This window comes from Toxorhynchites rutilus, chromosome 3 (assembly GCF_029784135.1).
Source record: "Toxorhynchites rutilus septentrionalis strain SRP chromosome 3, ASM2978413v1, whole genome shotgun sequence".
Taxonomy (NCBI): Eukaryota; Metazoa; Arthropoda; class Insecta; order Diptera; family Culicidae; genus Toxorhynchites; species Toxorhynchites rutilus.
In genome coordinates, this window is record NC_073746.1 from 292,621,890 (window position 1) to 292,645,337 (window position 23,448).

General features: G+C 36.6%; 1 protein-coding gene across 2 annotated transcripts in view; it reads left to right on the plus strand.

The window, feature by feature from the left end:
* Positions 1-12,714: 12,714 nt before the first annotated feature.
* The window catches only part of LOC129774886 (relaxin receptor 2-like), a 113,920-nt gene continuing 103,186 nt past the window's right edge, over positions 12,715-23,448 (plus strand). For both annotated transcript variants that reach the window (XM_055778933.1, XM_055778934.1), the window contains exon 1: positions 12,715-13,443. The gene's annotated coding sequence lies outside the window, so the exon portion shown is untranslated. The remainder of the gene's footprint in view (positions 13,444-23,448) is intronic.

Consider the following 23,448-nt stretch of genomic DNA (forward strand, 5'->3'; position numbering starts at 1 on the left):
CGGTTCGAATGTGACAACATCGACACGCAGTTGTCGAATTGCGTGGCAATGCATCGGCATCGAACCTGAAGAGTTCATTTCTGATATTTGTAATTGATTTAAAGTGTAATTTTTGATCCATACAGTACATTTTGAATAAATTTGTAATATTATATTTTGAATTGAATTGAGTTTTTACCCGTTTTTTATTGTTTCTTTTTGTAGAACCACAAAACACATGACATGAAAAAAAATCCTGAAGGAGGAAGGGTGTCTGGGTGCACCGGGTGCGAAAGCTCCACTCGACGCCACTGACTGGGGAACACCGCGTAGGCAGACCTGCCAATCTGGCTATATAAATTGCTTAGTCTTCAAGCTTCATCAAAGGCTTTCGCGTAGCATTACAGCTCACACCCGAATGGATGAATTTTGCTCAGAAATGCAACCTTTACCGTGTCGTTCCATCATAGCAGTTTGAATTTTGGGAAATAGCACGGTAACCTTTACATGAAACGATTTTTGCGACACATCGATTGATCGATTCTGTGTTCGAAGCTCAAAGTTATGCAAGTTTCAGGGTGCGAGGTTAGTGGAATTGAAAAAAGCAGACGCATCCCCGAGATCAAACACGAGCTGTTGCTCTTGAAATGGGAATGACATAAATTTATTTCTACCAGCTGACATTCGTTGTCAGATAAATCGTGTTCTTCTAGATCGGATTCCTATCAATCCTATAATGCAAGAATTTGCAAAATGTTTGGGTATTCAGAAAGCATCGTGTTGTCGAAATATCAACAGTCCGATTCGGACGGACGGAAACGAAATGGAGAAAGTATGTGGAAAAAAAAATGAAACAATCCTCTCCATAAACCAACGGACTTTATTAGCCCGTTCCCTATCAGTGCGAGCTTGAAGTAACAACTTTGTGTAAATTGAATTTCCTGTTTTTCCGCTGGTTGTTTTTTGTTTGTGGTGGCTTCTGATTTACGTCGGTCCCGGCAGTAAGGACAAGTCAAAGACCCGCGTTATCCTTACGCTAGTATTGCAATCAGGTTTGAAATAGGGGACCGCTTGACATCATCCTCTTGAGATTGGAACCCAGCGGAGATACAATATGAAAATGAGAATTTGTTTGTGTGAAATAGGAATCGTCCCCAAGTTTTTCGGCTGTAAGCGTTCACTTCATCACTGGGGTTGACAATAATTTTTCCATTCCTGATATTAAAGTCAATCGTTTTTCCGGGCATTCGTATTATCCTCGATGCGAAAAAAACCCACTAAATTACGAACAAGGGCAGGATTTGAAATAAATTGATGGCCATTTTATTGTATTGACCATATTTATCTATGATCGACATTTACAGCACAACATAATGTTGAATGTTTCATGTTGAACCGAACGATGAGTTATGCCGTCATCGTTGGCTTTTTACATCTTTACAATCCTAAAAGTGGATCGTATCGCGAATATTACGCGGGAACCACGTTGAAATTGATGTCCTCCGGCGGGGAGAATCCGTAATTGGAATGTCATAACTACCGGCGTAAAAAGCGGCGTACTTTTACGATAAAATACCGTAGACCGCAGGGATGGGAGAATGGGAAATGTTTATCCAATTACATTTTTAAAGCAACTATCCAGAGCAACCACGCTGTCACCATGTGATGGAGATTCAATGCTCTGTGGGTTATAAACAAATTCTGTGCATAGTGAAAAGAGATTATTACAAAAGAGTGTCGAATGCCTTTCCGACAACCGGTTGTGCTATTAAGTTCTTTACAAAAAATAGCATACTATCCATAAATCGATACCTAAATATTGTAACTGACTCTTATTCGTTGATTCGAATCATTGAAAGAAACTGTTATAAAATATGTAAACCTAAACACATAAGGATTTTTTGATTATCAACGAATAGATATTACAGATATTACAGTTGCCAAAAAAAAAACGGATTTTGTTTCCATAATTGTTGATTGTATTTGTTTTTTTTATTGTTTACATGATCTCGGAACCAACTGCGCTACATTTTTCCTTGAAATCTAAAGTTTTTTTTACACAACATATCCAAAAATCAGAGAGGTGTTGTTATTATTGAACGAAAACTGAAATCCTTGATAACTTTGAAAAATCATAACTCAAAAACGAAAAACACACCTCTTTGATATTCGGAAATGTTAACATCTCAGCTTTCAAGAAAAAATATTTTAAAAAATGACGTTCATGTACGTTATTGAAAACAATTACAATAAATAATTACGAAAACAAAATTCGATTTTTTTTCCAAGTATAATATTTTTTCAAACAAAATTAGCTCATTGGATTGAATTTGATACGTCGACCATCTGATTCGGCCTAGTAGTTATAAATTTATTAATTTTTGTGGCGGAAAAAGGGGGTAAAAATTTATTTTTTTTTTGATTGGCTCAACTTCAAAAAATACGCTACGTAGACGACGTTCCATTTGAAAGATATGAAAATTCAATACAGAAAAACATAAAAACATCAAACTATGTGGATTTAAGTAACATTTTGCAAGTGAAAAATTTAAAAGTTATTTGTTATTTGTTATCAAATTAATCAAATTAAATTAAATCTCATATTCAACTTCTATCTTTCCTAATTTCACTGCAATATCATTTTGAACAATTCATGGTGAGCCTTTAATTAAAATCTTCAAAACTAACGATTTATTTACTCCACTATACTGAAAATAGTCAATCAACTTTCTTAACGTTGAAATATTTTTTTTTTGAAATAAGTCATATTCGAAATAAAAAAATTGCTTTAAAACTGAATATAATCAAATCATATATACACGACAAACAATAGAAGAACAGTGCGCGAAGTCGATAATTTTAGGTGGTTTTTGAAATGATATGTGGATTTGACAATTTCAAGGAGTGATGATACTCGCACGTATTCTTTCCAAAAACTCATGGAAACGCCTGTCACGAATCGTTCATTTTGAACGGCTGAACGTATCAATATGAAACGTTCACAGGATTTTAGAGGAAACACTAAACTAAAAGTTCATATGCTAATATTAGAATTTACAGCAAAACTTTCAAATTTACGGAAGATTTTCTAAAGCACTATAAAAACGTGTTTATGATACTTTTTTAAATTCGATGCAAAAAATTCTAATAATTTTTTTTCGTCGAAGCATATTAACTTTGTTCAGCATTTATTGCAGACGTGTTTAATCATATCGAGACGTGTTTTATCACGTCTCGTTGTTTAATTTTAGACTTGTTTAATCATATCGAGCCCATCGTGATCCGTCAAGTGTTAAAATAACAATCGAAACAAATGCGAGCGCTGAAGGTGCGCCACCTTTATTCTTGAACGAGGTTTCAAATCCTTTTTCGTTGCTCTAGAGTTTGTCCTCTGGATTGTTACTATCACTGAAATTTGGTAAGTTAAAGCAATAAATTAATAGAAATAGTCTTCTTTAAAAATATGTGTCGTTGAGGTAAGACCGTCACCCTTTGAGTGGGATAAGCCCGGGATAGTTTGCGATCAGTTGAAGGTAATTAAGATATATTTTTCATATACACTCGACAAAAAAATTAGAGGAACAGAGTGCGAAGTCGAAGATTTTAAGTGATTTTTGACATGCTGTTACTTCGTGAAAAATCAACGCATAGCGATGAGATGTACACCACTTTGAAGATACTACTTTCAGGTTTTAGAATATTTTAAGTACATATTTTTGCTTTGGTTTGTGTAGGTGTAGTGTGCAACAATATCGCGAACAAATAAAAAATAAATTTTTCGTTGTTTTTTCAAGGATATTCTGGACGAGCACAATTTTTTACTAACCAATTCAATAGCAAATCGAATTAACCTCATCAACCAGCTTTTAGTTGGTTCCAAGAACGTTCCTATATGACCTTCCCACACCGAGATATTTCAGTTTGAATTAAAAACTATCCCTTCATCTTTGATGATGAATAATTCAATAAACAACCATTGAACCGCAAATCGAAAGGCAGTTTTGAAAACACCAATAAATTATGCACAAGGATAAAGCGTTACTTTGACAAAAAAAAATATTTAAATTTTTTGCATCGATTTGAAAAAAGTGGCAAAAACAGGATTTTTGAAATGATTTAAAAAATCCACTGTAATTCTGCAAATATTGCAGTAACTTCTAATGTTTGAAGACAAATTTTTAGCCTAGTGTACTCCCTAAACATCCGTGAACATTTCATATTGATACGTTCAGCCGTTTTTTCTAGCCGATTTTTCAAAATTTGGAGTGAATTAGAGGAGCATTAAATCGCAAATCGTATCAGAAGTACAAAATCCTTTCGTTACTTTCGTTTTCATGCGTTTGTATGTACAAATATTGTAGGGAGTAATGACACTCACACATATTCATAGGCATACACGCATACACACATACACGCACTCTTCACCTACAAACTCATAAAGACGAAAGTTACGAATCGTTTATTCTGAGAGTCGGCCAGGATTTTGTTTTCTGATACGATTAAATGCTCCTCTAATTTTCTCCAAACTTTGAAAAATTGGCTAGAGAAAAAACCGTCGAACGTAACAATATGAAACGTTCACGGTTGTTTAGAGAACACACTTGGCTGAAAATTTGCCTGCAAACATTAGAAGTTACAGCAATATTTGCAGAATTGCAGTAAATTTTGTAAAGTACTACAAAAATCCTGTTTTTGGCACTTCTTTCAAATCGATGCAAAAAATTTAAATTTTTTTTTTTTCGTCAAAGTAACAATTATCCTTATGCAGAATTTGCTGGAGTTTTCAAAACTGCCTTTCGATTTAAGGTTGCGATGGTTGTTTATTGAATTATTCATCATCAAAAAAGAAGGGTAATTTTTCATTCAAACTGAAATATCTCTGTGTGGGATGTTCTACGGGAACGTTCTAGAAATCAAATAAAAGCTGATTGATAAGGTTAATTGGATTTGCTATTGAATTGGTTAGCAAAAAATAGTGTTAGTCCAAAATATCCTTATGCGTTGATTTTTCACGAAGTTACAGCATGTCAAAAATCACTTAACATTTTTTGACTTCACACTCTGTTCCTCTAATTTATTTGTCGAGTGTATTTCAGATGCCTTGCAGCTGTTTCTCAGAATCTGTAGAGGACCAAGAATGGAATACGTGTATTGGGTGCAAGGAATGGGTTCATGAAATTTCGAATGACCTGCATTTATTGTTCTTAAGTTGTTCGTTGAGACTAACTGAACTGATTCACTGATATGCATTCATTATTCTCATTGTTTGATTTAAGTTGTTTGATAGGATTAATTAGATTGATACCTTCATCATTGAACAAAAATAATGGCCATTTGATGGTCTTAACCAGAGTAGTAAACTAATTACAATCAAAAAGAATTTGATTAGTTTGATTGTTATCATAATCACAAAACCTGAATAAATTTACCTATGGTCATGAACTTAATCTTTTCTGTGATTTGAGGTCGAATCCTAGCGTGATTAAAGATATTGATTCATGTGAAAACAATGACCGCCTGGGGGTATCCGGAACTTTCCCGGAAGTGTCCAATGTGGTCCTAAGTTCCATCAAATGTGTGGAGTTCTATGAGGTGTCGCATGATAGATTCGCCTAATTTCAAATTCCTTTCTTCTCCATATTCCATGTTCACATGGGCTTGTTCCGATCATATCTCCGGAATCGGTAGAGCGATTCGAACCATATTCGACAGTGACATCTAGAATTTGAACAGCTTTTGGCTATTGTCACATTCGAACTGGTTCAGCTGTTGTCAAGTATATTTAGTGACAAATTGAGATGACGGTGTTACCCCCATGGGTGCCGGTTCACCCGCACTGGTAGGTGAACTCCGTTTTCATGTTAGTTTTGAAAATTGACTGTTACAACATAACAATGTGTGCCCTCATCTATATATATATATATATATATATATATATATATATATATATATATATATATATATATATATATATATATATATATATATATATATATATATATATATATATATATATATATATAAATGGACTTCCGTCTGTCTGTCTGACTGTCTGATTCTTATGGACTCGGGAACTACTGAACCGATCGACATGAAAATTGGTATGTAGGGTTTGAGGCCGGGGAAAGTTTTCGTGATACTTTGAGACCCCTCCCCCCTCTCTAAGGGGGGGGGGCTGCCATACAAATGAAAAACAAATTTCTGCTCTGCTTTACTCGAGAATTAGTCACGCAAATGGAACGAAATTTGGAAGAAGGTTTTGGGGTGCAATAAATATTTCTATGGTGGTCAGACACTCCACCCCCCTCCCTAGCTCCCATACAAATGAAACACAAATTTCTACATCACTCGAGAATTAATCAAGCAAATGCAACCAAATTAGGCATCTGGAGGTTTCAGGGTGCAATAAATGTTTCTATGGTCGTTAGACACTCCACCCCTTCTCACTAAAGGGGGGCTACCATACAAATGAAACACACATTTCTACATCACTCGAGAATTAATCAAGCAAATGCAACAGAATTATGCATCTGAAGGTTTTAGGGTGCAATAAATGTTTCTATGGTGGTTGGACACTCCTCCCCCCTCTCTAAGGGAAAGGGTGGGTTGGTGCTGCCATACAAATGAAAAATAATTTTGTAAATGAAGCTGGCTCAATGCGGATGAATGGAGCCGATTGTTTAGATTAGGAGATTAGAATAGAGAAAATTAATGTTTTAGGATAGGTTCAGCAAAAAATATTTGGTGCTGAGAAATTTTATTTTCTCCACTCGTTTTGTTCTCCGTTGATGATCCAAGTTTGATGATTCATTCGTTTTCACTACGATTTCTAAAACGTATCGTCACGGAGCTCGATTGTGTAGTCTGTGTTTGGGAACACTCATACAAATGTATTCGACATGATATTGTGATAAAACGAGTCACCACAGCTTGATGGAATGGTCATAAATTATGATGCATTGAATTATGCGGGTTTTAAATCTATAATTAAACAAAACAAAACAAAAACAACAACAACAACAACTGTAACATACATCTACAGAAAATCAACCATCAGACTCATTTCATTACACAGTCTCGTATTCTAATTTCTACAGAGTGCAGATGGCACTACCTAATCGGCGCTCCGCTGGGAAGAGAAATCCTGCGAGGGTGACTGTGACGGGGCGTGCGTTACGTTGGAGGGCGCTTCCTAATCGGTTCACGTCTTGACAGGTGAGAAATCCCGCGAGGGTGGCTGTGACGGGTTGCACGTCAAGTTGGAGGGCAATTCCTAATTGGTACACGTCTCGACGGGTATGCGGAATCTGGCGAGAAGGATTGACAAATTGCTGGCAATGCCTCATGGTAGATTGGAAAGAAGAATACTGCGAGGACTTCGACGAAGCGAGCACCTAGGAAGGCGTCACCAAATCGGTGTGTACCTCACGAAAGTTGCTGTGACGGAGTGCGCGTTATGTTGGAGGGCACTACTTAATCGGCGCTCCGCTGGGAAGAAAAATCCTGCGAGGGTGACTGTGACGGAGTGCGCGTTAAGTTGGAGGGCGCTTCCTAATCGGTGCACGTCTCGACAGGTAAACGGATACTGTCGCGGAGAACAGAAAAATGCCTGCCTGGCAACGCCTTATCGTGGCCTGGATGGAGGAACACTGCGAACATCTCGAAGGAGTGAGCATCATTGAGGAAGCCATCGTCAAACTGGTGCATACCCCACGAGAGTAGCTGTGACGGAGTGCGCGTTAAGTTGGAGGGCGCTTCCTAATCGGTGCACGTCTCGACGGGTAAATGGATACTGTCGCGGAGAACAGAAAAATGCCTGCCTGGCAACGCCTTATCGTGGCCTGGATGGAGGAACACTGCGAACATCTCGAAGGAGTGAGCATCATTGAGGAAGCCATCGTCAAACTGGTGCATACCCCACGAGAGTAGCTGTGACGGAGTGCGCGTTAAGTTGGAGAGCGCTTCCTAATCGGTGCACGTCTCGACAGGTAAACGGATACTGTCGCGGAGAACAGAAAAATGCCTGCCTGGCAACGCCTTATCGTGGCCTGGATGGAGGAACACTGCGAACATCTCGAAGGAGTGAGCATCATTGAGGAAGCCATCGTCAAACTGGTGCATACCCCACGAGAGTAGCTGTGACGGAGTGCGCGTTAAGTTGGAGGGCGCTTCCTAATCGGTGCACGTCTCGACGGGTAAATGGATACTGTCGCGGAGAACAGAAAAATGCCTGCCTGGCAACGCCTTATCGTGGCCTGGATGGAGGAACACTGCGAACATCTCGAAGGAGTGAGCATCATGGAGGAAGCCATCGTCAAACTGGTGCATACCCCACGAGAGTAGCTGTGACGGAGTGCGCGTTAAGTTGGAGGGCGCTTCCTAATCGGTGCACGTCTTGACGGGTAAATGGATGCCTGCAAAATGGTCATAAGCGCAGTGGAGAGCAACGAATGGTGAATAAGAATATAGAGAAAAAGGGAAGGATCAACGCTAGTTAGCGTTGAAAACTCGTGAAGTGCATGAGCACAGCCGTCCCCTGAACTGCCCATGATTGCATAGGAGACGTAATCGACAACACCATTAGTGTTGGGAAAACGCATTTTTGTTGTTTTTTTGGCCTACAAGCATAATCATGCAAATCTCCGATGAAATGATCTGTCCAGTTGAAGGATATTATCGGCAAAAAGAGGGCCTAGGTGATTTTGCGGATTGAAACATATTTTTTCCATTTAAAAAACGCTTGCGTTTGCGTTATGCGGACAATCAATCGTTTCAATGAACATTTGTCCGCATAGCTAAACGTAATCACCAGGTTGCTCTGTTTGTAGCGTTGGTATTTACAATTCCGATAATAGGCAAAACGTCTCAGTCGGTAGTTTCAGTTGTTATCGGATAAAATCAAAAAGGTTTGGAAGAAATTTAGTGAAATATCTGCAAAAGGTGCTCTTGATTTGTTGCGAGTCTATGATAGTACTTTTTTCCTGGGTGAACAGCAGGTTCGTGCTTTTCATTCAATTGAATTTGTAAAGGCATTCTGCAATGTCGGTAATTTTAGCATCATGATTTACTGATATCATGATCAATCGCATAAAAATGTTGGAGTTACTTACTCCAACGGTATGAGTAAATGCTGAGTATGTGGAATAATCCAATGTCGAATCCGAAGAGATATAATGTTAAGAACCAATATTATTTCAATTTTACTAATGATCTGATTGTTTCATTATCTACTTGAAGATTCAAATGCAGAAATTTAGGTGATTATAACATTAAAAAACACAATTTCTTCTCTTTGTTCATCGTGTACAGAATTATATGTAGTCATTATATGAGCAGCGTTTCAATGATTTCTTATATTCATCTATTAGGAAACACTAAGTAATAAGACACTATCGTGACAGACATGTTTGGACTCTACAAAGAATGTGATACAAATATAAATTTAGCTTATAGCACATAATACTGACAATTGTTGATTTTTGAACGATGTATGAGAACTGTATGGAACTACGTCTGTTGTGCGGACAAACAGTGATTGTTCGGAAACGTTTTTTCAAAATTGTCCAAATGTTTTCGAACAAAAAATGTTTGTTTGCATGTTGAGTAAACGTCATACATTGTGTAGAATGCGAAACATCGAAAAAGTTGATTTTGTTCATTTTGTCGTTTACGTCTCCTATACAAACATGGGCAGTGAAGTAGTCGCCTAGATGTGGTCCCAGGGGGAATGAGGCTACGAGTAGAGGGCTTGGTTTTTGTGGGTGCGATCCCCACTCGACGTCTTGGTTAACCCTTCCCAGGTAAGGCTGGTAGAGCGTTCCTCACCTCTATAAAAGAAAAAAAAGAGTGCAGATGAACTGGATGAGAGAATAGATTGCTTTTGCAAATCGTTCACTCAGAACGCGGAATTTCCGTTTGAAAAATGCTTACGATTTTTCAATAGTTTGAGTTCCTTATACACCCCGTAAAAAAACCGCGTTAATAGGAAAATCCGCGTGAAAAAAAACACGTTAATTCGAAAATCCGCGTAAAAAAACCGCGTTAATTGGAAAATCCGCGTAAAAAACTCGTAAAAAACCGCACAAAAAAAACCTTGGTGTAATATATTATTCAATTCATTGCAATGAATTGTTATGGAGTGCCCAAATCAATTGATGTAAAAATCTCGTAAATCCATCATGAAACGATTGAGCATTAATTGTTAGTACAAAAGGAGACTTGTACCTTCGATTTCAACCAATCAGAAACGTGGAATTTCCGTTTGGCTAATGGTTTAGATTTTTCAGTTGTTCGATAGTTAGTTTCGTGATCTATTTTCGTTATTTTCTTCAATGAAATGAATTGTTATGGAGTGCCCAAATCGATTGACGCAAAAACCACATCAATTCATCATGAAATGACTGAGCAATAAGCGTTTTAAATTGGACATTTTTCACGATGCGATCGATTTTCGTTTTTCAATTTGTACCCCAATATGTTCCCGAAAGACGTAATCTTACGTCAAAAGATCTTGTAGTAGCTGAAATGCATGTTTCCAACTTACTCGTTTCTTCAATTCGAAACTGACTAACCCGACTCTGATAGTAACTTCCAATGGGTAAGCACGGTAAATACACAAATTGTCGCTATATCTGGTAATACGTTGGGCGAGGAAGAGCTTTCCATTGGAGCTGCGTCTGTGTTTCCTTGACGGGTTTTTCCAGAGTGTGGCCGAACTTCATCGTGAAGTAGAATAACTTAGCGCGTGTTATTAGATTTGGTGTTTTTTTACATTCTGTATGCGATCGCTTGCTTGATCGACATGACCATCTTTAAGTAATCCTCTGTAATTTTCCCAGATATAATGTCTGCTATGTTTTTTAAACGGTTTTATTTAGCTGTAATCTGTTTGTATGTTTGTAACTTTGTAACATGTTTGTCTGTAGCGATGACCCACATTAATAGAAATTTGACCCCCTTCCAGTTGACCGATTGATCTGAAATTTGGAACACACCTTTATCTCGGTAGTCATTATATAACTGCGTATTACATGATCTTGAAAATCCAAGATGGCGGCCGCTACAAAATGGCGGATCACATTTTTTCTCAAAACCTCATCAATATGGGTTTTCCAAAACCCCATCAATATTGGTATCAAATGAAAAAATGACTAGAAGAATACGGTTATTTAAGAAAAATGCAAATTCAAGATGGCTGCCACTACAAAATGGCTGACTACATATTTTCTCAAAACATTAATGAAGTGGGTATCAAATGAAAGGGCTTGACTAGTAGAATACGGTTACTCATGATAAATGTAAATCCAAGATAGCTGCCACTACAAAATGGCGGAATACATATTTTCTCAAAATCATTACTTTATTAAACGGTTTTATTTAGCTTGAACTGTTCGTATGTATGTTTGTATGTCTGTATGGTTGTCCTACATTAATAGAAATTTGACCAATAGGAACTGACCGAATTTATAAAATACCTTTATCTCTGCTGTTATTTCAAAACTGCATATCATCTCAAAAAAAAGGTTGATTGAGATATGTGTATCGAACGAACTAACTTGACTTGGAGAACACACTATTTATTTTCTGCAATCCACTCAATATCGGTATCAAATGAAATTTTTTGACTTATAGAATACATTACAATGGTTTTATTGTAGAGAGATAATCTAATGAAACAGATAATGTACTAAAAACTAGAAAATAGAATAAGTAAAAAAACTTTTTAAGTTAAACGGTTTAATTGTGATATAAATCGTGGGGCACGTTGGATTTCCATTATCCACCATTAGTGACTCATCATATGTCCCACGATTTTATTTTAGTATTATCAATGCCCTAGACTAATGAAGGAGAGGTGTGATAACTGCTAACTGCTACTTGCCTAATTATTTTCTAGCTTTTAGTACCTTAATTTGTGTCCACGCAAATGACTAAATTAATTGAATGTTATCAGAAGGCATAGAAGCCATTGGTCGGAGAACATCATCATTTCTCATTTCTCAGTATTAAATACAACCCAGTTCCTTCAGATCCTAGAGGTTAAATCGATTATGTCGTGTTGCTGAAACATCCGTTACTTTTCTGGTGGTAATGAGATGATTCCGAGAACGAACACTTATTAAAACATAACTTCCTTTCGACATAAGCGCAAATTACATGTCATAACTGTCGCTTTGCATGGTTCAACTTGCGTATGTAATATATGGTGCAAACATATTATAGGTACGCCTCTGCAGCTCATATGAATTCGATCATGATTTATTAGCATTCGTGGGATACAGAGTCCAACATGTGACGCCACCGGAACGTTACATTCTGCATACAGAATGCATCCTTTCGGTGCCCGGCAACCGGTGTGATACTTGATGTGCGATTCGTAAACACGCCGTTGCGACCACGTGCTGTTCTTTCTCTCCAGAAAGTTATTTCTCACTCTCATTCCAAATTTTACTCAGATTTTCCATTTCCTCTCGGTGTTTCTCTGGATTTCCATCCCGTTATGAATGGTAGCGGGTTTGGCGCGTGTTTCGAATCTCTCCGCAAGTCTGATGAATGCATCTCTACGAGACCGTGTGTCAATATCTTTTTCGCCGCGCCTGCACAGTTTCGTCGGTGAGTCGGTGAGGGGCCGATTTGGGTGGGTTGTCGTAATTGGGCGGGGTGGGAAGTGGTTTATGCCAGTGTTAAAGTTCGAATTCCCATACGCGTTCCGCTTCAGTCTAGCCGTGACCGTGGAATTCGTTGGGTCGCTTTCCGGGTTCTTCTTCCGGTTCGATAGGGGAAAAGTGACACTGTGAATGGATAGTGTTTAGTGTTTAAAGTGTATATTTTCTTCCCTTTCCTCTGACTGTTGGTTTTGTATCGTCTTTCGCTGTTTCCTACCAGTTAAAATATGCGTTATCTACTGCTTACTGGAAAACGTGAATATTCTCTTGTTGACGCTGCTTGTATCGTGAATGCTGCTTCTTTCATACCCATAAATATATACAATTTTTACGATCTTCTGCCAGAAAGTAGGATTTTATGGTGTGAGATGGAAGTGTTAACAATCTGTTGATTGATAGTATGCAATGTTTACCCGAAACTTCTGCCAGGTGACCGAGGAGATTACAAAGTAATGTGTTTTATGGCCTCATAACAACATATGTGGATAACGTGAGCGAAAAAACAAATCGCATGAAATTACCAAATATATTCGTCAACAAAAACAACATCTACCAGCCGTAACAACAAACCAAGTGGAATAAATTATATTGAACTGAAATTGGAGGTATTCTCGGAGGAATTTGCGTGCTAGCATTGTTCATGAAACTATTTGTCGAGCGTTGGAATCAATGGTGTGAAGCATTTTTTCCACGGCTCAGTTACATCTAAAGTTGTTATTGCGAAGTTTTCCCGAACAATTGAGGAAGTTCTCTGGTGCAAAATGTGCTCTTGATGTGATGGATAAAGTGCTCGTCTAAGGTAGGTATTGGGGACGTGATATTATAACTGAATTTAATTAAAAGAAGTGCTTTCAAGTGCAGCGAAATGTATAATATTGAGTTGAGGAAAAATAAATCCGATATTTTCACGTAAAGAAGAAGTGCTTTCAAGTGCTGCGAAATTTGTAATATTAAGTTGAGGAAAAATAAATCCGATATTTTCACGTAAACAACTTACGGCCCTATTGAGTATTGTGAAAATGATCTGATCAGTTATTCCATCCTAAGATTATGATGACGATGGCATTTTGTTTTCATTTTGATTTATTGCTTCATTCTAAATCTAAATCAACCAAGCTTTAATCAACACTACGAAGGGAAACATCATGAGAAAGACTGACTTCGTCTTCTAGTTGAATTTATTCATTAACCTTATCCAAACAGCAACACAATTAAGTAATATAAGCTACGTTTCTGAGCTCTTTGTTATGCTTCGATATAACGTACAATTCGATACAACGTACAATTTTGAAAGTGAAATGTACGTTATATTGAAGGTACCCTGTATAAAGAATAGAAATTTAAGAAGCATGTTTTCGTTTCTATCGAAATAAAATTGATATTTTGTTGATATTCGTTTTGGATGCTACAAACAAAGCTAAGGCAATCAATCTTAAATTGTCTTATCGTTCTAACGCCATCATTCTGCTATTTACCGAGAAAAATTATGGGTTCCTTCTTTACCCAACCTGATATATGGAACATATATATATATATATATATATATATATATATATATATATATATACATATATATATATATATATATATATATATATATATATATATATATATATATATATATATAATGGATTTCTGTCTGTCTGAATTGAAAATTGGTATGTAGGGGTTTTTGGGGCCGGGGAAGGTTTCCGTGATAGTTTGAGTCCCCTCCCTCCGCTCTAAGGGGGGGGGGGGTCTGCCTTACAAATTAAACACAAATTTCTGCATTACTCGAGAATTAATCAAGCAAATGAAACGAAATTTGGCATGTGGTGGTTTTAGGGTGCAATAAATGATTCTATGGTGGTTAGATACTCCTCCCCCTTCTCTAAGCATTACTCGAGAATTAATCAAGCAAATGAAATCGAATTATAGGTTTTAGGGTGCAATAAATGATTCTATGGTGGTTAGATATTCCTCCCCCCTCTCTTAGGTGGGGCTGCCATAAAAATGAAACACAAATTTCTGCATAACTCGAGAATTAAACAAGCAAATGAAACCAAATTTGGCATGTGGAGGTTTTAGGGTGCAATAAATGTTTTTACGTTGGTTAGACACTCCAGCCCCCTCTCTAAGGGGGAGCTGCCATACAAATGAAAGACAAATTTCTGTATAATCCGAAAACTGATCAAGCAAATGGAGCCAAATTTGTCATGCGAATGTTTTAGGGGACACGAAACGTTTCCATGATGAATAGACACTCCTCCCCTCTCTCTGAGGGGGGGGGGACTGCCATACAAATGAAACATGAATTTTTGCATAATTCAAGAACTAATCAAGAAAACTGAACCAAATTGGGCATGTGGAGGTTTTAGGGGGCAAGAAACATTTCTAAAGTGGTTCAACACTCCTCCCAACTTTCTGAGGGGGAGGAATGTTTCTACAATGGTATGACACCCCTCCCTCCTCTGGAATCGGAAAACTCTGAAGTAAAAAGGGAAATTTTCCATATTTTCTACAATTACATAGTGACAAGTGCTGTTAGTCCATTTGATGTTTGAGCTAGCGAAATTGATCTTTGTTCGAAACTGGAAATGGATTTTAATGTGATGAAACGCACTATTATACCTTCTTCTATCTATACCAATAAAAAAGTATCACCGAATGTGTTGATAAGAGCAGAACTCGAAGAAGGAATTGTCCGATTTAGGGCTGTCTTTATTCTATCATATTTTCTGTCTAAAACATTTATTCCATCTAACGGAGAAACATTTGCAAGTTATTTGCAAGTGGTTGAAAAATCTTGAACGAGAATTGTGTCTGAAAATAATCTGATATTATAATGATGAGTTTTGTTAGAAATACTAGGAATTTTATAGTAAAATACCTTTTACTATAAACGGGGCCGATTAGAAGATCAATCAATGAACAGTTCTGCGATTTAACCCATAAACTTGCTCATAGTAAGAAAACGTGAATGTTTGAAGGTATTGATAACAAAAAACAAATGTTGGGCGGGACGAAGTTTGCCGGGTCAGCTAGTGCTTTAATAAAAACGAAGGAATATTAGTTTTAGCAAAAAATTTCAGCAGAAGAATGAATCGAAGAAGCGAGTCAGCTCTTGCATTGTTATGCAGGTCAGAATATAGTTCTGGAATTTAATATGTTATAGGAGAACTTTTAGCTAAAGTTGACCAAGAATCTTTATATATAAAAAAAAAGTTTTGCCCCACGTACGTATAAATCATCATTACAGGAGCACGGCAGATCAGATTTGCGTCTTCTATATATTAAGTTAGCCTTCACCCAAATTAGAATGATAGAATACTTTGGAGGATATTTCAGATGATTAGAAAAAATCGAAAAAGCTGACTTTGGATATTTTATACACTCTGTCCAGCTTCTGTAAGTTGTAGAATTATTGAGTTTAAATATGATAATTTTAGTTGTCCTGTTTTTATGAGACCATTTCAAAAACCATAAGTATTATCAATGGAAAATTCAAAACAATCGGAAGATTTACAGGGAAACTTCGATATAACGTACCCTCGTTATAACGTACCCTCGATATAACGTCACTCGATATAACATACATTTTACCTCGATATAACGTACACATTTCCAAAGTGTAAAGGAAAATTTTTTTCAATAATTTTTTTGTGATAAAACAATGAATTACCTGTATTGTGATGCTAAAACAAGTTTTGTACTTTCAATAAATCCCGAAATACAGCTGGTTTAGTGATTCCGGTTTCTAAATGAATCAAGCTTTAATCAACAGTACGAAGGAAAACATCATGAGAAAGGCTGGCTTCGTCTTCTGATTGAAGTTAATCATTAACTTGACTAAAACAGCAACACAATAATGTATTATAGACTACGTTATAACGTACAATTCGATACAACGTACAATTTTGAAAGTGAAATGTACGTTATATCGAAGATTACCTGTATATGTCAATAATTGGTAGCCTTGCCATTTCGGTTGATAACCTGGAAAGTTCGTGTTGGCATACTATTTATCAAATTCATCCAAATTGAACTGTTTTTCGTCACTGAAGATAACCTATACATTGAAGAACTTTTCGTTATGGTATATAGAAAAATGTATTCTTTTGAAAACATTCTTTGTCATAACATACCATGCCCCACTGTCAGTTCATGTGAGCCTTGGCAAAACTTAGACGTCTTCCGATGTGAGATGGTGTAAGATTAGGATTCTTAGCCTTTTAAGCACTCTTTGTGTAAGGACTGTTTGACTAACTTGATTAATTGTCTCCCGGGAAACATTTCGATTTACGTAGAGCTCTCTTCGTCTATTCGTATCCCTGATGATTCGCCAAATAATTGAGCACTAGTCGATGGGATCGTACAAACACTTGCACACTTACATATAAAAATCATGCAGTGTATGGTTATTATCAATACCAATACACTAGAATATAAATTGAAGCATTGTTTGTTTACAATGACACAAAGCTTCTCGCTGAACATCTTTCAATTTTTTGAAAGCTGGTACTATTATCAGTGGCATTAAACTCAGTTTTGAGCGCGATGACAGCACTTAGTATATTTACAGCGTCATGAAGAGGTTACGAGCTCAAACCTCATTCACGACATTCTCAAAAAATGGAAGTAAAGGGACGAACCAGCCAAAAATGTCAAAAGTCACTATAATAAAGAAGAAAATTTTTTTTTGGCCCGGTGATTTTTAATATGGATTATTCTGTTGGTCAAACATATTGTGCGAAATTTTGTGTTGCTAACAAAACTTCTTGTGCCGAAACGTTGACAATGTTGCTGAATGTCCAAACGATGTCAAAAAACACGAGTGTATGAATGATATAAGGCATTCAAAGACGACCGAGAAGAGATGAACGATTTGCCACGTCAAGGAAGATTATCCACCTCTTCAACTGATGAAAACCAATCGACAAAATAAAAGGAATGGTGCTCGATGCTCGTAATTTAAGTTTGAGAGAGCTAGTCCGTGAATTAAATATAACCGACGAAACCGTTCGTCATATTTTTGGTAGATGTTTTGGGCATGAGAAAAGTTGCAGCACGACTAGTGCCAAAAGAGCTCAATATTCTTCAAAAATTTTGTAGCAATCAAGTGGCTGAAGACATGAACGATCAAATTATGATCCCACGTTCATCCAACGCATAATTAGGCGTTTGAGAGAGAAAATTGGTCACAAACGGCCAGATTTGTGAAAGGATAGCATTTGGATTTTGCACCACGATAATGGACCAGCTCATCAAACGATCGTTGTGATCGAATTTTTGACCAAAAATGGCACGCATGTAATTGAATAAGCACAGTACTCTTCAGATATGGTCCCGTGTGACTTTTCCCTGTTTCTGAAATTCAAATTACCGCTTCGTGGGAACCGTTTTGAAAACATTGAAGACATAAAAGAGAGTTTGCTGCGGGATTTTTTTCAGTTCCTGCATACATTTAGAAAAATTTGTGATACCTGGATTGTTCGTTGGATAAAGTGTATTGCTCTAGGAGGTGCCTATTTTGAAGGCGATAATATAAATTTAGGTGATAGATAAACCATTCTCTACAAAAACACAAATTCCCAGTATATATTTGACAGTATGTACGATGGAAGTGATTCTAACTCGCGACGATAAACAAAACAAGACTCACGATCCCAGAAGCTATGCTGTCAAAGTTCGATTGCGTGGTGATGAACGATGGGATATATTTTGAGACTTCATTTATTAGTGTCACTGAAGTAAAAGTTTGGGTTTTTTTGAAAACCGAAAGATCACCGAAAAAAATATATTTTTTTTGGCGCTTGGTCGTTTTTCCGTCTGAAAAGTCGATTTAAAAAAAAAACAAATTTATAACTGTAAATGTCGATGTGCAATGCAATTTTAAGACATTTGGCACCAAAATTTTTTTTTGAAAACCCCGATTTCCGGTGATTATTCGGTTTTAAAAAAACTCAAATTTTAACGTCTGCAATAATAAATGAAGTTCGAATAAGCTAATATTTTGCATAGGGTATATTATCGTGCAAATCAACATTTCGCAACAAGTTCTGAATGAAAAATCGAGATAATTATTTTCATTGACATTTAAAACCATACGTTTCGTCTCGTACTCCGAAAAAAAAACTTAGAAAAAAGTCCCAGAGTGTCGTTTTTTGACGAAAATTTTTTTTTCGAGATGACACTAGATCTCGAGGTTTCATGCAATTTAAATTTTTTGAAATTTTAGGGTCGATTTTTTCCCATATATTTATTGGCACCCTAGCCGTCATATTGCTAGATACAAAAACAACATGTAATACGTCTATTTGAATAAAAAGAGGAAGTAGCATCAATGCAATAATACCTTTTTCGATCAGACAGTCTCTCAGCAATATTGATACAACATACTGATGAGCTTCTATGCAAACCATATAGCATGTTACGCTTATTACACCATTGTTATCCGATGCCATAAATTTTATTTAGTCTCATTATTGGTCCTTAATCGCAGTGAACGATTTATTAACTGCAATGAAATTTATTACCAATCGAAATATCACGTTTTCATTTGTTTCTACCACAGAGAAAGCTTCGCAATCAGGCAATGTGCACATCAAATGATAGGCAAAAACTGTCCGATGATAATATAATCCATATATCAACACTAAAATATTACTGTTCTTAACCTACTTTCGGCCTATTTCAACGCACCATTTTTGATTACCAGCGAATAATTGCCTTGGAACAAAAGAGTCCTGCTGCTAGTTGGATTTACCATCACTCGCTCAATTCGGCAGTAAATAATTTTCATCGCCCTCGCCAACTCAACGCCATGGTTAGTTGGCGGTGTGCGATGCCACTGTAACGAAAAACCAATTAAGAGTGTTATCTTGTTATCTGTTGTGTTTCTGACCATGTCGAACGGCACATCGAACACGTTATTAATGCTTATGTTATCGTTTGTGGCAGCCGCCGGAACACCGTGGGGCGATTCGGTACTTGTATCTCGTGTAATGTTGTTCTCACTCGATCAGAGGGTTTCTTTGATTTTTTTTCGCTGATCGATGATAACTGGTAATTGCTAATTGTGAAAGTTTCAATTTATGCCTTTATATGAGAAGCTCGAGGAATATTCCATAATGTGAAGCTTGGAACGTTCAGCGAGAGGATATACATCCTTACAGCCCACACGAATAACTTGTAGGTATCACAATTTATGAAAAATTCTGATAATTAAATTAAGAAAGATGTATTGTATTTGGTTATCCATAATTATATTTCATTCTTCTTATAGTTAATGAACCAAACGAGACCTAGACAAACACAAAATTGGGATGGACAATAAATGTTCCGATTGATTGCTTTGCGGCGGCGTGGCTAAATTTCCATCCCACCTGTACCATTCACAATAACCGGAGAAACATCCCATCTGTTTATATTCATTATTCAAAATTCGGATATTTAATTCGACAGAAGCGGTTCTGTTTGTGCGCCACCAGTCTGTACCTCTCTCCGGCTGCTGTGTATATCGCAAGCGCGAGCTAAATAAACATAAATATTGAAAAGTGTTAACTTGTCTGCTCTTTCGCACGTCCTATCGTCAATGGCAAACACAATCTCCCACCAAAGATATCCATCACCGAGGAATATTCAATCGAACTGAGCTTGGCAAATAAGAGGCTGGGCGAAGCTGGAGATGCTAACAGACTCACAGAAATCAATCAATGGGATTCTTCGCGCAACATCGATAGCAACACGCTTTGCAACTCGCTACATACGAGTTTCGATACATGTAGTACTTTTGTTCGAAAAATCAAACAAACACCAATCGGTAAGAGTAGCTGTTTGTGTTTACCAACCCGGATTCTTCTGTCTCATAAATGATTTGTCTTATTTGCTTCTCGTTTACCGAATTGTTTGTAACATACACATTTTCGAGGTGTTCGATCATTCACGTTTAAATGTTTGCATTTGTGCCTGCGTGTATGCTAATGAATCAAACAAATCCAAATATCATTGTGAGTTCCCGAATCCCTCCAAGATTTTCCCGAAACAATGCTAGTCTTAGATTGAGTGAAACATTGAAACATTTCGAGGACATTGTGCTGTCGTTGCATGTTTTTGCTTTTAATTTTGATCTAGGCATGACAGGGCTGAGGATCTTTTTCCGATCCATTTATCTTAGACAATAAATTAAAATATTTTAATAGTAAATTAGAATTTCCAAAAAAAAAACGCATTGGGATAGTGAAACTGTATTTTGAACTTGTCGAAGCTATTGCCGAAACACTTCATTTCATGCAAATGGTGTTTAATGCTTAGCAGATCTTACGTAAATGATAAGCAACAATTGATCTATTAAAATCTTTGATAGTGGAAGATGCCATAAAGGTCATGTACGTAAATTTATTTGAGATCAGTCAAAAGCTGAATGAAAATCAATGGTAGACGATTGAAATATTACTTTATACAGCAATGAATCAATTGTCGTATAGCACTGATAACGTGGCCGATGTTATTTTCCTATGCATGATTTGTCAGCGGATTATTGGCGTAGACCAGAGACTTCATATAGCCCTTCAAAAATTCATATAAAGATTTCAAAAATAGTTCTACGGTGAAGAACTCTAGAGTGGCAATAATTTGGCTGTTGCGTTCTGACCGTCATCTTCTTCTTTCTTCTTTCTTCTTTCTTCTTTCTTCTTTCTTCTTTCTTCTTTCTTCTTTCTTCTTTCTTCTTTCTTCTTTCTTCTTTCTTCTTTCTTCTTTCTTCTTTCTTCTTTCTTCTTTCTTCTTTCTTCTTTCTTCTTTCTTCTTTCTTCTTTCTTCTTTCTTCTTTCTTCTTTCTTCTTTCTTCTTTCTTCTTTCTTCTTTCTTCTTTCTTCTTTCTTCTTTCTTCTTTCTTCTTTCTTCTTTCTTCTTTCTTCTTTATTCTTTCTTCTTTCTTCTTTCTTCTTTCTTCTTTCTTCTTTCTTCTTTCTTCTTTCTTCTTTCTTCTTTCTTCTTTCTTTCCTATGTTTGTAATATCTTATAGCTTTTGATGCTATAAGATTAAGTTTATTGATTGTAAGTGCCAATATCTACTCACACAATTAATATTTCTAAACAAATGATCAAAAGCTGCCCAAAACAATTATTTTTTTTTTGTTCAATTGAATTGATTTTTTAAAAAGTAGTAAAAGTAGTAGGTCCCTTTTTCTAAGATGGCACTAACGTTCCCGGTGGAACTTTTGCCTTCTCAACGTAGGTATACTTGTTTCATTTTTATTAGAAGTACTTAATTGAGATTTCTATGCCAAATAACACGCCTTGAACGTATTCTGGAGTGGCAAGCTCTCCACAGTTATATTTTCTTTTCAAAATTTCTAAATGCCAGAAAATCTTTAACATTTTTTGTACTGTGTATTTTTTTTTATTATTTTATTTTTATTATTAGATATTTGAAAAAAAGCAGCTTGAAGATATTTATCAATCTAGAAAAGCCAATTTATCAATCTAGAAATTTAAATATGAATTAGAGTAGTACTGAATCTCTAAATCCCAAAAAAAAATTTTGCAGAATTTAAATATTTTTTTTAATACTAAAATTTTTGATGATTTCTTTTTGATAATTTTTCTTGATACACCGTGGTAAGATGCACATTCAGTATTTTTTTCAAATTTTTATCTCGGATCTATTGAGGATGGCGTGAAATAAACGAAAAAGTACGTATTTCACTATAGATCCTACGTCAAACCACATAGGGGTTCAAATAAACCGCCAAAATTTCTTATTTAATATCCTTTACAATATTTGCCATACAGCTAGTGATTTGGTTTGGGGGCACTTTTTACTCCCTTACCCGGCCAGGCCCTTTACTTTTTTTTTTTTTTTTTTTTCCAATGTCAAGTTTATTCATTGTATAAAAGTTGTCATTATATGTTTACATCTAAATAAAATTCTAAGGCTGCAGTATCTATCAGCCCTTCTGTTTCATTTATGAATTCCACATAATTCGTGAAGGTTTTCAGTACTTGAATTCGTTGGCTTTTTGTGATGTTATTTAATGACGGCCGTAATAATTCTCCGAAAGAGGGACGTTGCCATCCTCCTAACATAACTGCAAGTTTTTGCTGTATTAGTCTCCAAGATGCCGCTACTCGAGGACACTCGCTGAATTTGTGCGTTATTGTTTCCACAGCTATATTACAATGGAGGCAGTTTGCTCCATCTGCCCGCTGTATAGTATGCATAAGTTTCCGATGTTGTGTTTTTCCATTCACGATGAGGTACAGACCACTGCGCTGGCTTGATGAAATTTGTCTGCATGCGATATTACGCCATATTCGTCGCCAGTCTGACGCTGGGTGCTTGCGCTCTATCCTAGGCTGCTCTGTCTGCTCAATGAAGAAATTATGAATCAGCACGCTGGATAGGTTTCGTTGTATTTGAAGTGTTAATAGCGGTAATTGTTCCCGTATTTGCCGGTGAAGGAGTTGTTTGTACGAAGAAAGAACTATAAAATGGAATGTAAGGCGGCTCGCACACCGGAGCAATGAGCAACTAGCAACTGTCAACATGCAATAAGCAATATTATCACCAATGGATTTTTCCATTTAATCTTTGTTGATCTCGCACACCGACGCAATACGATATCGCTGTCGCCTTTACAGAGCAACACATGTCGCTAGCAACACGGCGTGTCGGTTGAATAGCAACTTATCGCTCATATTTTGACAAGTTTCGTACATTAAGGCGATTGTTTGCATAATGTCAGGGGTTTTTATTGCTCTGGTATGCGAAGAACAACAAAATATGTTTCCTGTTGCATATTGTGTACTGCAGTTTGCTAGT